The sequence below is a fragment of the Pan paniscus genome, chromosome 5, assembly GCF_029289425.2.
Source record: "Pan paniscus chromosome 5, NHGRI_mPanPan1-v2.0_pri, whole genome shotgun sequence".
Taxonomy (NCBI): domain Eukaryota; kingdom Metazoa; phylum Chordata; class Mammalia; order Primates; family Hominidae; genus Pan; species Pan paniscus.
In genome coordinates, this window is record NC_073254.2 from 171,318,061 (window position 1) to 171,330,220 (window position 12,160).

The following is a 12,160-nucleotide window of genomic DNA, read 5'->3' on the forward strand; positions in this document are numbered from 1 at the left end:
AGTGAGAACTGAGATCTTGACTTGCACGTATGCTGTAGATAAAACCTACTATGAATTTGCTGGTGCAGGGTCACAGAAAAAACTAGTCATGAGAATTGCCAGAATTGTCAGAAATGTGTTTTGAGATGATTTATATTCATTATTCTAACTCTTCACAATAACATTTTGCTTATTTTGCAATTGGAATTTGTGGAGGTCCAAGAAGTCAAGATGGTAATTAATTTGCCCGGGACAGCTGGTAGGTGCATCAGCTCAGAGCAGCGGGTGGTGGGGAACTTGTCTTAGACATTCACGATGCAGGCCATGACACTGGACTATAAAGCTGTAGCTCTAGGGGGTCTGTATTCTGTGCTCTGTAACTTGACATGATCTGGGGCCCAAAGTTAAATAACTAATCAAGAGAAGTCAGGTGCTTTTTTGTTAAACACGGAACTCCAGTATTCCTCTGAAGCTTAAGGAGAGAGTAAGTAACATGGTATTGGGCTTGTTCCCTGTCCTTAACACAAGAATCCTTGGAATTGCCGGATTACATGTTCTTCTCCCCTGAGAGGACACCCAGTGCAACCATGGCTCACATGCCTAAGGTCTGTGTTAGATAGATCGTATCATGGATCCAGCATAATTAAGTAGAGATGCATTTTCTTGGTTTAAGTTACCTTAGGGGAAAAAAAGAATAAAATTCTTCAGGTTCAACCTTGGAGTTCTTCTTCTTTTTTTTTTTGAGACGAGGTCTTGCTCTGTTGCCGGGCTGGAGCACAGGGGCGCAATCTCGACTCACCGCAACCTCCTCCTCCCAGGTTCAAGCAATTCTCCTGCCTCAGCCTCCCGAGTAGCTGGGACTACAGGCCAGTGCCACCATGCCCAGCTAATTTTTGTATTTTTAGTAGAGACGGGGTTTCACCATGTTGGCCAGGATGGTCTCGAGCTCTTGACCTCATGATCCACCCGCCTCGGCCTCCCAAAGTGCTGGGATTACAGGCGTGAGCCACCATGTTCAGCCTGGAGTTCTTTCCTGATTCTATGAGGCTGTGAGTAGTGGTTCTTAACCAGGAATGTTATCACCACCACCTCAGGGGAGGTGCACATTTCTTGATATTGGGGGTCGGGGTTGGGGGCACCAGGGATGCCCCATGTCCTGTAATTACTGTCCACAGTGTCCACACAGGAAGATACCGGTTGTATCAGAGACTTGGTCTAGGATTCACAGGTTTTTCTTCCAGTTGGATTTAATGAGCTTCTCTCTGTCCTAAGACCCAAATGCTGTGGGGTTTGCCAACATTACAAGGTAGGCATTTCACAGAACGGAATTCTGGCAGGCCATCTTCATGCAGTGAATTGCTGTCATTGGTAGGTGGTGCTTTTTATTGCCCCCATCTCCAGCAGAGATCTTATAAATTCCCTTTGCCTGAAATCAGCATGGTTGATCTCCCACCTAACCAGATTTAGAGTGCTTTGTTTTCTTTAACATACTTTCCCAGAGAACTCGGGAGTTTTAATACTTTTAAAAACAACTATAACTTTTTATAAAGTAGGGAATACTTGACTGAAGTGTTGTGTGTTAAAACATACTGCATGCATCCGTGGTGTCTTTAGTTATGGGGAATGTTAGTAGATGTGACTCAGAGAGGGTTCCTTGAGGAACTCATTTTAGAAAATGCAGTGATTTCCTCCTTAGTGGTTCAGAATGCACATTAAAGAGTCTTTAAATTCTAAGTAAATCTGCTTAACTCTGTCTACGTCAGAGTTTCCCAAGCTAACCTGGAGCACAGAACACTTCTGAGACAATGCGTGGTATGTTGGTGTTGATACACGCAGTATACTCACGCTCTCAGAGACCGGTTTGATAAATGCCGATCTTTGAGAATTTAGAGGCCTAATTTGTAGACAACATTACTGATAAAATGAGTTCACCTGTAGTGGCCAGTCCTTTGGGGTTTCCATAAGCAATGTGAGATACATTATTTTCTGATAAGACATCCAACAATTTGAATATTAATGTTCAATGGAATTAATTTTGCATGCTAAAAGTCAACTGATGATTTTAGTGGATCTCTCTTAACAATCATTCTTTCTCATGTCTAAAGATGAGTTTGGGTTATTTCTCCTGAAATTATGGTTAACTGATTTTCATGAATTTTACTGAAAATGATGAGAAACAGAAAAATCTGGGATTTGTAGACAGTGGCGAGAAACTCTCTATCTAGTATTTATACCCCTCACCAAGCAGCACTCCTGGGCCCGCAAGCTCTGCTGCTGTGCAGAAACCGTTCCAGCCGCCTTCCTTAAATAGCAAGCACTGCCATTTCAAACACAAGATAAAATTAATATTGGCATTCTGGAAATTAGCATTTTTGCACTAGGATTAAATTAGTGAAACGAATGTGACAGCATGACAAAGCTGGTCTAACCAAGCCAATCAGGTATTGAAAGTGGATAAATGTTGCTGTTGGGTGAGTAGCTCCTACTCGGCAGTTGGTGGGATGACGTAGCGTGGGCTGTAAACCCCATCTTGGAATAAAGACCTGCAGGATAAAGTGCGGTAGGACACGTGGGGTTCAGACAGCTGGGCCCTGTTTTCATCCTGTGGAGCTGGAGGGAAGGGGCCACAGGGACTCTGGGTGATGGTGAGGAGATGTTCACCCCCTTTTCTGAGTCCTTCAGATGAACTCAGTCGAGCTTAAAGTGATGTCACCAAGCAGTAAGGGAACTTTTTTGGCTTGTTGGTTTTGTTTGCTGAATATATGGATGGAAAGAAATATCATGAAATTTATAATGAGCAGTGGCTTTATTTAAAGATCAGAGACTTCATAGCATCTGTAGGTTAAGACCTGGGACCTGCTGCCACCCTCAAGAGGATCTGCTGCCTCTTCCCTGAGGAAAACTGGCAGCAGGAAGAGAGCTCTGGAGGCCAATTTCTCAGAGATAAGGGCTTCTTATTTTTAGAGATCACTACAATCATGCCCACCCCGGGATGCATCCTCTTCTCAATTTCATGTGGTTGGAGAGAGCTTTTGACTCTATGCTTTGATAATAGCTCTGAAACCCGATAAGCAGTTCATTTTCTCTCTTTTAAAAACCTTGCTAGTTAAAAGGCCTCCTCATATTTTTCTTTTGCAGATTGCCTTAAATCTTTTTTTAAATTCATGGAATATAAACATATACTCCTGATTGCCTTAGCAGTGCTTACTATATATCTTGAGGTAATTAAAAATCACATCAGCCAGGTGCGGTGACTCACGCCTGAAATCCCAACACCTTAGGAGGCTGAGGTGGGCGGATCACCTGAGGTCAGGAGCTTGAGACCAGCCTGGCCAATGTGGCGAAACCGCATCTTTACTAAAAATACAAAAATTAGCCGAGTGTGGTGGCACATGCCTGTAATCCCAGCTACTCAGGAGGCTGAAACAGGAGAATCTCTTGACCCCGGGAGGCGGAGGTTGCAGTGAGCCGAGATCATGCCACTGCACTCACTCTAGCCTGCACTCTAGCCTGCAGCTGAGATGCAGCATCCTCAGGCTGAACTTCTTGGAAAGCATGACTTTCGGGGAAGGAACGGAGAGACTAAAGAATTTGATCCAGTTCCCTCACAAAAATTAGGGCTATTGTTCATCTAAACGTCTCATAAATCTGGATCACCCGTGGAATAATCCATTTCTGCATTTAGCCTCCGTCTTATTTTCAGCCTACTTCTAGAAATTTAAATATACATTGGAAAATATATTGTATGCCTAGGTTGAAATAAAAGGGTTTTTTTTTGTTTGTTTTTTTTTTTTGCCAGTCTGGATTGCTGTTTGAAGTATTCAATTTTAGAGTGAATACACCAATTGGAGCTACAGCTATTGACTTGTATGAAATAAATCATCAGTCTTAATGATAGCTCTTTGAGTTACATTGATGGGTGGGCTCACTGATACATACCACACAACTCTGAGTGTGTGTGTATGTGTGTGTGTGTTGTGGGGGCAGGATCACTTGCCCTCGCAACCTGAGGATCTGAACCAACCAGGAACCTCAGGAAAAAAAGGGCTGCTCTGGGCCGGGCGCGGCGGCTCACACCTGTAATCCCAGCACTTTGGGAGGCCGAGGCGGGTGGATCACGAGGTCAGGAGTTCGAGACCAGCCTGACCAACATGACGAAACCGTCTCTACTAAAAATACAAAAATTAGCTGGGTGTGGTGGTGCGCACCTGTAATCCCAGCTACTCAGGAGGCTGAGGCAGGAGAATCGCTTGAACCCAGGAGATGGAAGTGGCAGTGTGCCAAGATCGTGCCACTGTACTCCAGCCTGGAGGACAGAGCATGACTTCGTCTCAAAAAAAAAAAAAAAAAGGCTACTGTGTCTTCTTTTCTCTTCCTGTGTGCAAGTCTGTGATTTCAAGGCTATGGCCATGTTACGTGTAGCCGTACCCATGTCTTGAGGTGCAGCCCCGTGTGAATGTGTGTCCTGGGATGTAGTGAGATGTGTCGCCTCTACTGAGCTGTGTCTAATTTTGTTGGATTCCCTTTTCATTTCACATCTCAGACTCAAGCCAAATGCTGCCTCCTTTGAAACCCTCCTTAACAGAAACATGAGGACCATTTATAAAAGGTGACCGTAGTGTGAGATAAGGGGTGGAAAGTACTGGGATAGCACGTGGACCTTGATTTGATCAAATGGACCAAGTCTCATAAAATGGCTGCTGAGTGCTTTTCTATTTAGAAAGAGAATTTCCCCCAATACGGTTTCATTTGAATCTCACACAATCCAAAAACAGAGATAGTATTAGTCTCAGTTTGTAACTGGGAAGATGAGCTCAGAGGTAAAGTTCCACAGCTGAGAGGAGCTTGGACTCTAACCAAGACGTTGTATGTGCTGTGCTGTCTTCTGTTTCCCCCATGCTTTCTATAGTTTAAAAAAGAAAAGAAAAGAAAAATCACAGGCGGCCCTCGTCCATTTAGATCTTTGTATAAACCACCTTTACCCGCTTTGTCCTGCCCAGTCCTAGAAAATCAGAAGGATTAGATGCCTTTGCCATTTGCCAGGTGTTATTGTTGAGTGCAGAGCAGGAAGGACACAGGTAATAACTCCCAGAGCTTTCATTTTAGAGAATAATGCAGGCATGGAACAAGTAATTCCCAAGACCACAATTATTGAGAACAAATAGTATAACAAAGACAGCTAAAATTTATGTTAATAGTTGACGTATTAAGAACTTAATATGTTCCTGGTGATGTTTCAAATATTCTTTGAGGTATATAAAAATGAATTCTTGGCCAGGCAAGGTGGCTCACGCCTGTAATCCCAACACTTTGGGAAGCCAGTGCGGGTGGATCACTTAAGGTCAGGAGTTCGAGACCAACCTGACCAACATGGTGAAACCCCGTCTCTACTAAAAATACAAAAAAATTAGCCAGGCGTGGTGGCACTTGACTGTGATCCCAACTACTTGGGAGGCTGAGGCAGGAGAATCACTTGAACCCAGGAGGCGGAGGTTGCAGTGAGCCGAGATGGCACCACTACGCTGCAGCCTGGGCAACAGAGTGAGACTCCATCTCAAAAAAAAAAAGAGAGAAAAATGAAAAAATTTTTTTCTTTTTAAAAGCCAGTCAAGTTTAGCAGTGTAGGGTTGTATACCGACTTTAGTAACACTGATGTTAATTTCTGATAACCCACTACCATCGGACCAGCCTAAAAATGAATTCTTAACTCCATTTTACAGAGAATGGGGAAGATATGAGGGAGGCAAGAAATGTGCTCAAGGTCGTGAAAGTAACTTCCTTAAGGCGGAAGCAAATGTATATGAAACACACTTGTGAAATGGGTACATAATGCATAGGATACATGTGTTCTCTGTCAGGAGCCAGTAGTGGCCTGCTGTAGAACTGTGATATGCTTGGCTCTGTCCCGGTCAATGTTTTTGATGAATGGCTTAGCTGAGGACATTAATATGTTATTTACATTTGGAGATGGTATAAACAGAGGAGTTAAAGCTCCAGCAGTGTGGCCTGTTGGCCTAGATGATCTTAAAAGATTTATGAACCCTGGCAAGCAAGGTTATTAACATGCTTGAAGCCTAAGAAGCCATGAGTTTTAGGGTTCAATGTGTTTTCACTTTTACAGTGATAAAGTGAGTAAAAAGGAAACCGTGTCTGTTCTCCCAATTTCCCTCTAAGAGGATAAAACCAAACAACAACAATGCCATAGAGGTAGCCATTATTAAAGATTTGGTACATATTGTTCCAGACTTAAAAAAAAATGCTTACACAAACATTGACTCCTTTTCTCTCTCCCTTTTCCTCTTCCTCTCCCTCTTTGTCAGTGGGTTATTTTTGTTTGGTTTGGTTTTAAACACATAAAAGAATCATTCTCAGCAACTTGCTTCTTTTCCCCCTTAAGCCAGGGACATCTTCACACATGAGTGTGTCTAAATCTACCTCATAGCTTGTGATGTTGTCTATTGCATGAACGTTTCATAATGTAACTACTCCCCTCTACTGATAGACATTGAAGGGTTTTTTTTTTTTTTTTGCTATTATAAAGTATTTATTACTTATTTATTTTTCCTTTGTAGAGACTGGGTTTCACTTTGTTGCCCAGGCTGGTCTCAAACTCCTGGCTTAAAGCCATCCTCCTGCCTCAGCCTCCCAAAGTGCTGGAATTATAGGCATGAGGCACCACGCCCAACCCTATTATAAGTTATTATGTGTTGCACCTCATAAATATGTAATGCCATATCTATTAGAATGGCATGGTGTAGCTAATGGGTTTGCGTATTTAAAATTCTATCCCTATTTCCAAATTGCCTTCCAGGGATATTGTTTACTGATTTGTACTCTGGTTTTTATTTTTTTTGTTTGACAGTTTTAAAGATTTACTTTCAAAACACTTTCTATTAGAATGAAGGAGAAAACACAATGAAGAGGTTTCTTTACAAGTTTTGTCATGGGATTTAAAATTCCTTCCAGATAATCTTTAAGTCTGATGATTTGATCATTTGTGGGTGTGTCCTGGTTATATTGGCTTCTGGTTCCTTCCCACGAAGGCCACTTACAGGTTTGCTTCTTGGTCATACTGCCCAGGGTGGGACGAATTGCCCCTTTGGAGCCTTGTCTACCGTGTGAACTGCAGGAGTGCTGGGCCACTTGCACCCGGTCGTCCAATGAGGATGTAGATCCGGGAGTATCACTTCTGCAGTGAAAAGGGTTGCTTTAGTTGGCTTACCTCCTCTGCCCCCGGCATCCTGACAGCTGTCAAGGGCTCATCATTTCACAACTTCATTAAACAGCCTGGTACTCCTGTTTCTTACTCTGCAAAGGAGGTCCCTAGCACGTTGTGGACTCCTGTGGAGAAGGAAGTGGATGGAGAAGTCTCCTAGTTTTTCTGTGGTGCCTTGGCTACCACTTGGACACTCTTGGTGTTGTTCTTACAGAAATGAGAGGAAAACACTGTTGCTGGAAACATTTGAGGTTTTTAGGGTCTTTTTTTTTTTTTAACAGCTTGTTTAGTTGTAATGTGGTAATACTTCATGGGAATAAACTCTGGCTGACCCACTCAAAGGATATAAGCTTGAAAACATTTAGGGTTTTGATTTGTTCAAAGGAGGCATTTGTGCTTTTTGAAGCACAAATCCAGTGGGAAAATAGGTTTTCTGGTGCTTACCATGTTTAAGTGTAAGGAGCGTGTCTTTCAAGTCTAGTTCTCATCTCAAAAGAAATAACTATTTATAAAACTAAGTTCAGGGTGGAGGGATAAAGCTATGCGAGGAAGCTTCGGAGTGGAAAAAGTGAAATATACATTTCCTCCTTCTTTCTTGTTTGGTAACAGTTAAGTCCCAGTGTTACTTTCCTCCCTGAAATGGGTGGCCCTCGAATCCCATCTGGCTCCAGTGAATCCCATCTGGTTCCACCGCCTCCTGTCCCATGTGCCACTATGTTGTGTCTGCATCTCTCAGGGTCTCTCTGGGCAGAGCTGTGTGTAAATCCTGTCTTCTGTGGCCATTTGAGTTGCAGACAGGAGAGACTGATTGAAGTTAAGCAAGGTGCGTGTTTATTAATAAAGAAATGTACCCACAATGTATGAAACAATCAGGTCATAAAATAACATGTGTTCCCCATTATTTTTTAAGTGAATGCTTGTGCCTGTATATATACACACGTAGAAAACACAGAAAAGACTTAAATGAATGTAGGTTTGATTTCCTCTATTTGAGGTGACTTTAACTTATTGATAACTCTCAGAAGTCCCTGAATTTTTAACAATGGTATGAATTATTTAGACGGTTTGGGGATGGAAGAAAAAACAAAAACACTTTTGATTTGGAGTGAAATAAAGGGAATTATCCATCTTTAACAACACGTGGGATTTGCAAAAGTGTGGACATGTCTGAATGTGACAATCTGACTAGGAATGAAGTCCCATTTTGTGCGGATGTTGGTGCCTCATAGGCTCTGAAAGCTCACCTGAGACATCAACCTTGAGGTCAAAGCTTGGGTACCCTGGCGGGACGCAAGTTATTCACATAGTAAAATAGACTCAAAACTCAGGTTCAGTAATGTCACTGTCATAAATTGTTTTCTACTGAAGTTAATAATGTATCTAGTGCCTTTCTCAAGTAGGGACAGTTACCCTGTGGTTACTGAAAATTAGTATCTCATAATGTATTCATTATCATACTTAGGATGTAAGGATGTGTAGCATTTGACCTCACTTTTTAAGGGTCCTTCTTTTTATCATCTAATGTACTTTGCTATGTGTGTGTAACATCTCTTTTTTTTTTCTTTTTTTTTTTTTTTAAGAGACGGAGTCTCCCTCTGTTGCCCAGGCTGGAGTGCGTGATCTCAGCTCACTGCAGCCTCTGCCTCCCAGGTTCAAGTGATTCTCCTGCCTCAGCCTCCCTAGTAGCTGGGATTATAGGCGCACACCACCACACTTGGCTAATTTTTTATATTTTTAGTAGAGACGGGGTTTCACCATGTTAGCCAGGATGGTCTCGATCTCCTGCCCTCATGATCTGCCTGCCTCGGCCTCCCAAAGTGCTGGGATTACAGGCATGAGCCACTGCGCCTGGTGTAACATCTCTTTTTTAAATGATGTTTTTATTTGGAGACGAGGGTCTCTCTATGTTGTCCAGGCTGGCCTCAAACTTTTGGGCTCAAGCAATCCTCCTGCCTCAGTCCCCTAAGTGCTGGGACTACAGCGCACGTCACAGTGCCCAGCTCAGTAACATTTCTAAAAGAGTAGATGGAAATTTGTGCCTGTGTGCTATAGTCTTCATGTTTAAAGAGACTCAGTTTGGCTCCAACTAAAGATATCTTGGATTGGACAATTCACAGAGGATTATAAGAATTTTTTCAATAATTTTAGGTACTTTGTAGAACCCTAAACTCTATAGAACTTCAGAGTTCTGGTTCCTAAATAAGAGGCACAATTGACCAAAGTTTATTGCATTGAAATTGAGGTATTAAGATGGCTTTTTTATGTTCCCTGTTTAGTTTGCCATATCATGAAACTGTGTATGTCAACAGTTTCTAGGTTTAAGATTCACTGGGTTACCAGGTAGCCCACGATAATATGTGATTCCTGCTTTCCTCCCCCAACTTTTCTTCCTGTTACTAATCAAATCTAAGTCCTGTGTACATACTCAATGATATTTAGTTAAAATACTCTGACATTTGGCTGGGCGCAGTGGCTCATGCCTGTAATCCCAGCACTTTGGGAGGCTGAGGCGGGCGGATCAGCTGAGATCAGGAGTTGGAGACCAGCCTGGCCAACACGAAATCCCGTCTCTACTAAAAATACAAAAATTAGCTGGGCGCAGTGGCAGGCACCTGTAATCCCAGCTACTCGGGAGGCTGAGGCAGAAGAATCGCTTGAACCCAAAAGGCGGTTGTTGCAGTGAGCCAAGATCATGCCATTGGACTACCTGGGGGACAAGAGCGAAAATCCATCTGAAAAAAAATAAAATAAAAAAAAGAAATACTCTGACATTTTTGCTGATGGGCTTTATGGAGACACACTGCCCCCTTCTCCATTCCCTACCCCCTGCTTTTGTCTTTAGGTTTCATTTAAAATTCCCATCTTTCATATTTTGGTAAGAGAAGACTTTAAGTGGAAATGTAATCTGAGTATTCTGTTTAATAAATGGACTCAGCATGGGCATTTTGAAGCCAACAATCCCATCTGTAGTGTAAGTATTAAACTACAGTGGTATTATTTCAGGAGGAAGCTCATGCAGTTGAAGGACAGCCTTGCTGGGAGCCGAGAACAGCCAGGTGAAATCAATTTAGCACAACTTAAGGCTTCTGGATTGCGTGTCTTGAACCCACTGTCCCTTCAGCGTTCAGGGTCTAAGTCAGTGGTGAGGCCAGAGTCATTCATTGGCCTAGAAGCAGGATGGAATGATGTCAGATGGAGTGCAGAGTTGAGATTGCTTTGTAGCATGCAGGTCTGTACCAGACCTTTTCCAGACCAGTTCCAGACCTGGAATACCCTTTAAGTCATTTTATAATTGTGTGTAGTAACAGGACCTTCAAAGCATGGCACCTATCTTTGTAATTGTGTATAGTAACAGGACCTTCAAAACATGGCACCTATCTTTATAATTATGTGTAGTAGCAGGACCTTCAAAACATGGCACCTATCTTTATGTTGAGAGCCTCAAACAGAAAAACCCTGGAAATAGTTGGTGGCAAGAGCTGGCTTCGGGCCACGATGCCCCCATTCCTGAGCTGTGTGACCTGGGGCAAGACAACCCCACCCCACCAGAATTGCTTTGAGTCCCGGTGTCATTATTATAAAATGGAAATAATAGCAGCCGCCTATGTTGGTTTTAAGATAAATGAGATATCTGTATATATAACATTGCTGTATATTACATTGTTGAAACATTTAGGTTCCTAAAGGTTATTGTTTCTATTGGCTTAAAATTTTTTTTACCTATATTCTCAGGATTAAAAATATGACCAAGAGCAAGCCAGGCACAGTGGCTCACACCTGTAATCCTAGCACTTTGGGAGGCAGAGGTGGGTGGATCACTTGAGGTCAGGAGTCTGAGACCAGCCTGGCCAACATGGCAAACCACGTCTCTACTAAAAATACAAAAATTAGCCAGGCATGGTGGTGCACGCCTGTAATCCCTGCTATGTGGGAGGCTGAGGCAGGAGGATCACTTGAACCTGGGAAGTGGAGGTTGCAGTGAACCGAGATCACGCCACTGCACTTCAGCCTGGGTGAAAGAGTGACACTCCATCTCAAAAAAAAAAAAAAAAAAAGGATTATATGACCAAGGGCATGCCTACATGCCTGCTGATTTTGTGGGTTTTTTCATTTTTGTTTTTGTTTTGTGTTTTTCTCACTCCGTCACCCAGGCTGGAGTGCTGTGGCTCAATCTCTGCTCGCTGCAACTTCCACCTCCCACATCCACCTCCAGGTTCAAATGATTCTCCTTCTGCAGCCTCCCAAGTAGCTGGGACTACAGGCATGCACCACCATGCCTGGCTAATTTTTTTGTATTATTAGTAGAGACGGGGTTTCACTATGTTGGCCAGGCTGGTCTTGAACTCCTCGTGATCTGCCCGCCTCGGCCTCCCAAAGTGCTGGGATTACAAACATGAGCCACCACGCCCGGCCATGCCTGCTGATTTTGAAACTGATGCCATCAGTTGCACAGGGCATCCTATGGGGAGGATTGCAAATGACCGTTGTAGTAATATTTTTAAGGAAAAAACAATGACCCAAATGCACATGTTATATGTGTCTTGTTTGCTTGCCTGGGCTCTGGGAGCACTGGCCTTCGCACCAAGCGGCCTCCCTTCTCTGCACCCCGTTTATCCTTTTCTCACACAGCCCTTGCCTGTGGAAATGAGATCTCAGCTTTACCATTGCTTCCTCAGAGAAGTCCTGGACACCCCCAGCCTCAGTTAGGGCTGGTTTTTTTTTTTTAAACCTACTTGATTCATTCTCAAGGGCTCTGTTTATTGTTATTTGTTCTATGTATGCCTCCTTCATGACAGTTTCCACAGCTGCAGTTTAGTAATTATTTGTTTAAAAGTCTGCCTTCTGACTTGTTCAGTCAATTATGCTTAACCTGCATCTAATCGCAAGGAAACATTATTTATTATTTTAAAGTAAAAAAGAGGTTTTTAAGTCTGCCTTCCATAGTAATTTGTAAGCTCAAAGCTC

The 12,160-nt window shown here is 42.9% G+C and overlaps 1 protein-coding gene across 2 annotated transcripts in view; it reads left to right on the plus strand.

Moving 5' to 3' along the window:
• Positions 1-12,160, plus strand: part of AKAP12 (A-kinase anchoring protein 12) — a 118,631-nt gene that overhangs the window by 53,500 nt on the left and 52,971 nt on the right. The gene's annotated exons all lie outside the window — the stretch shown is intronic.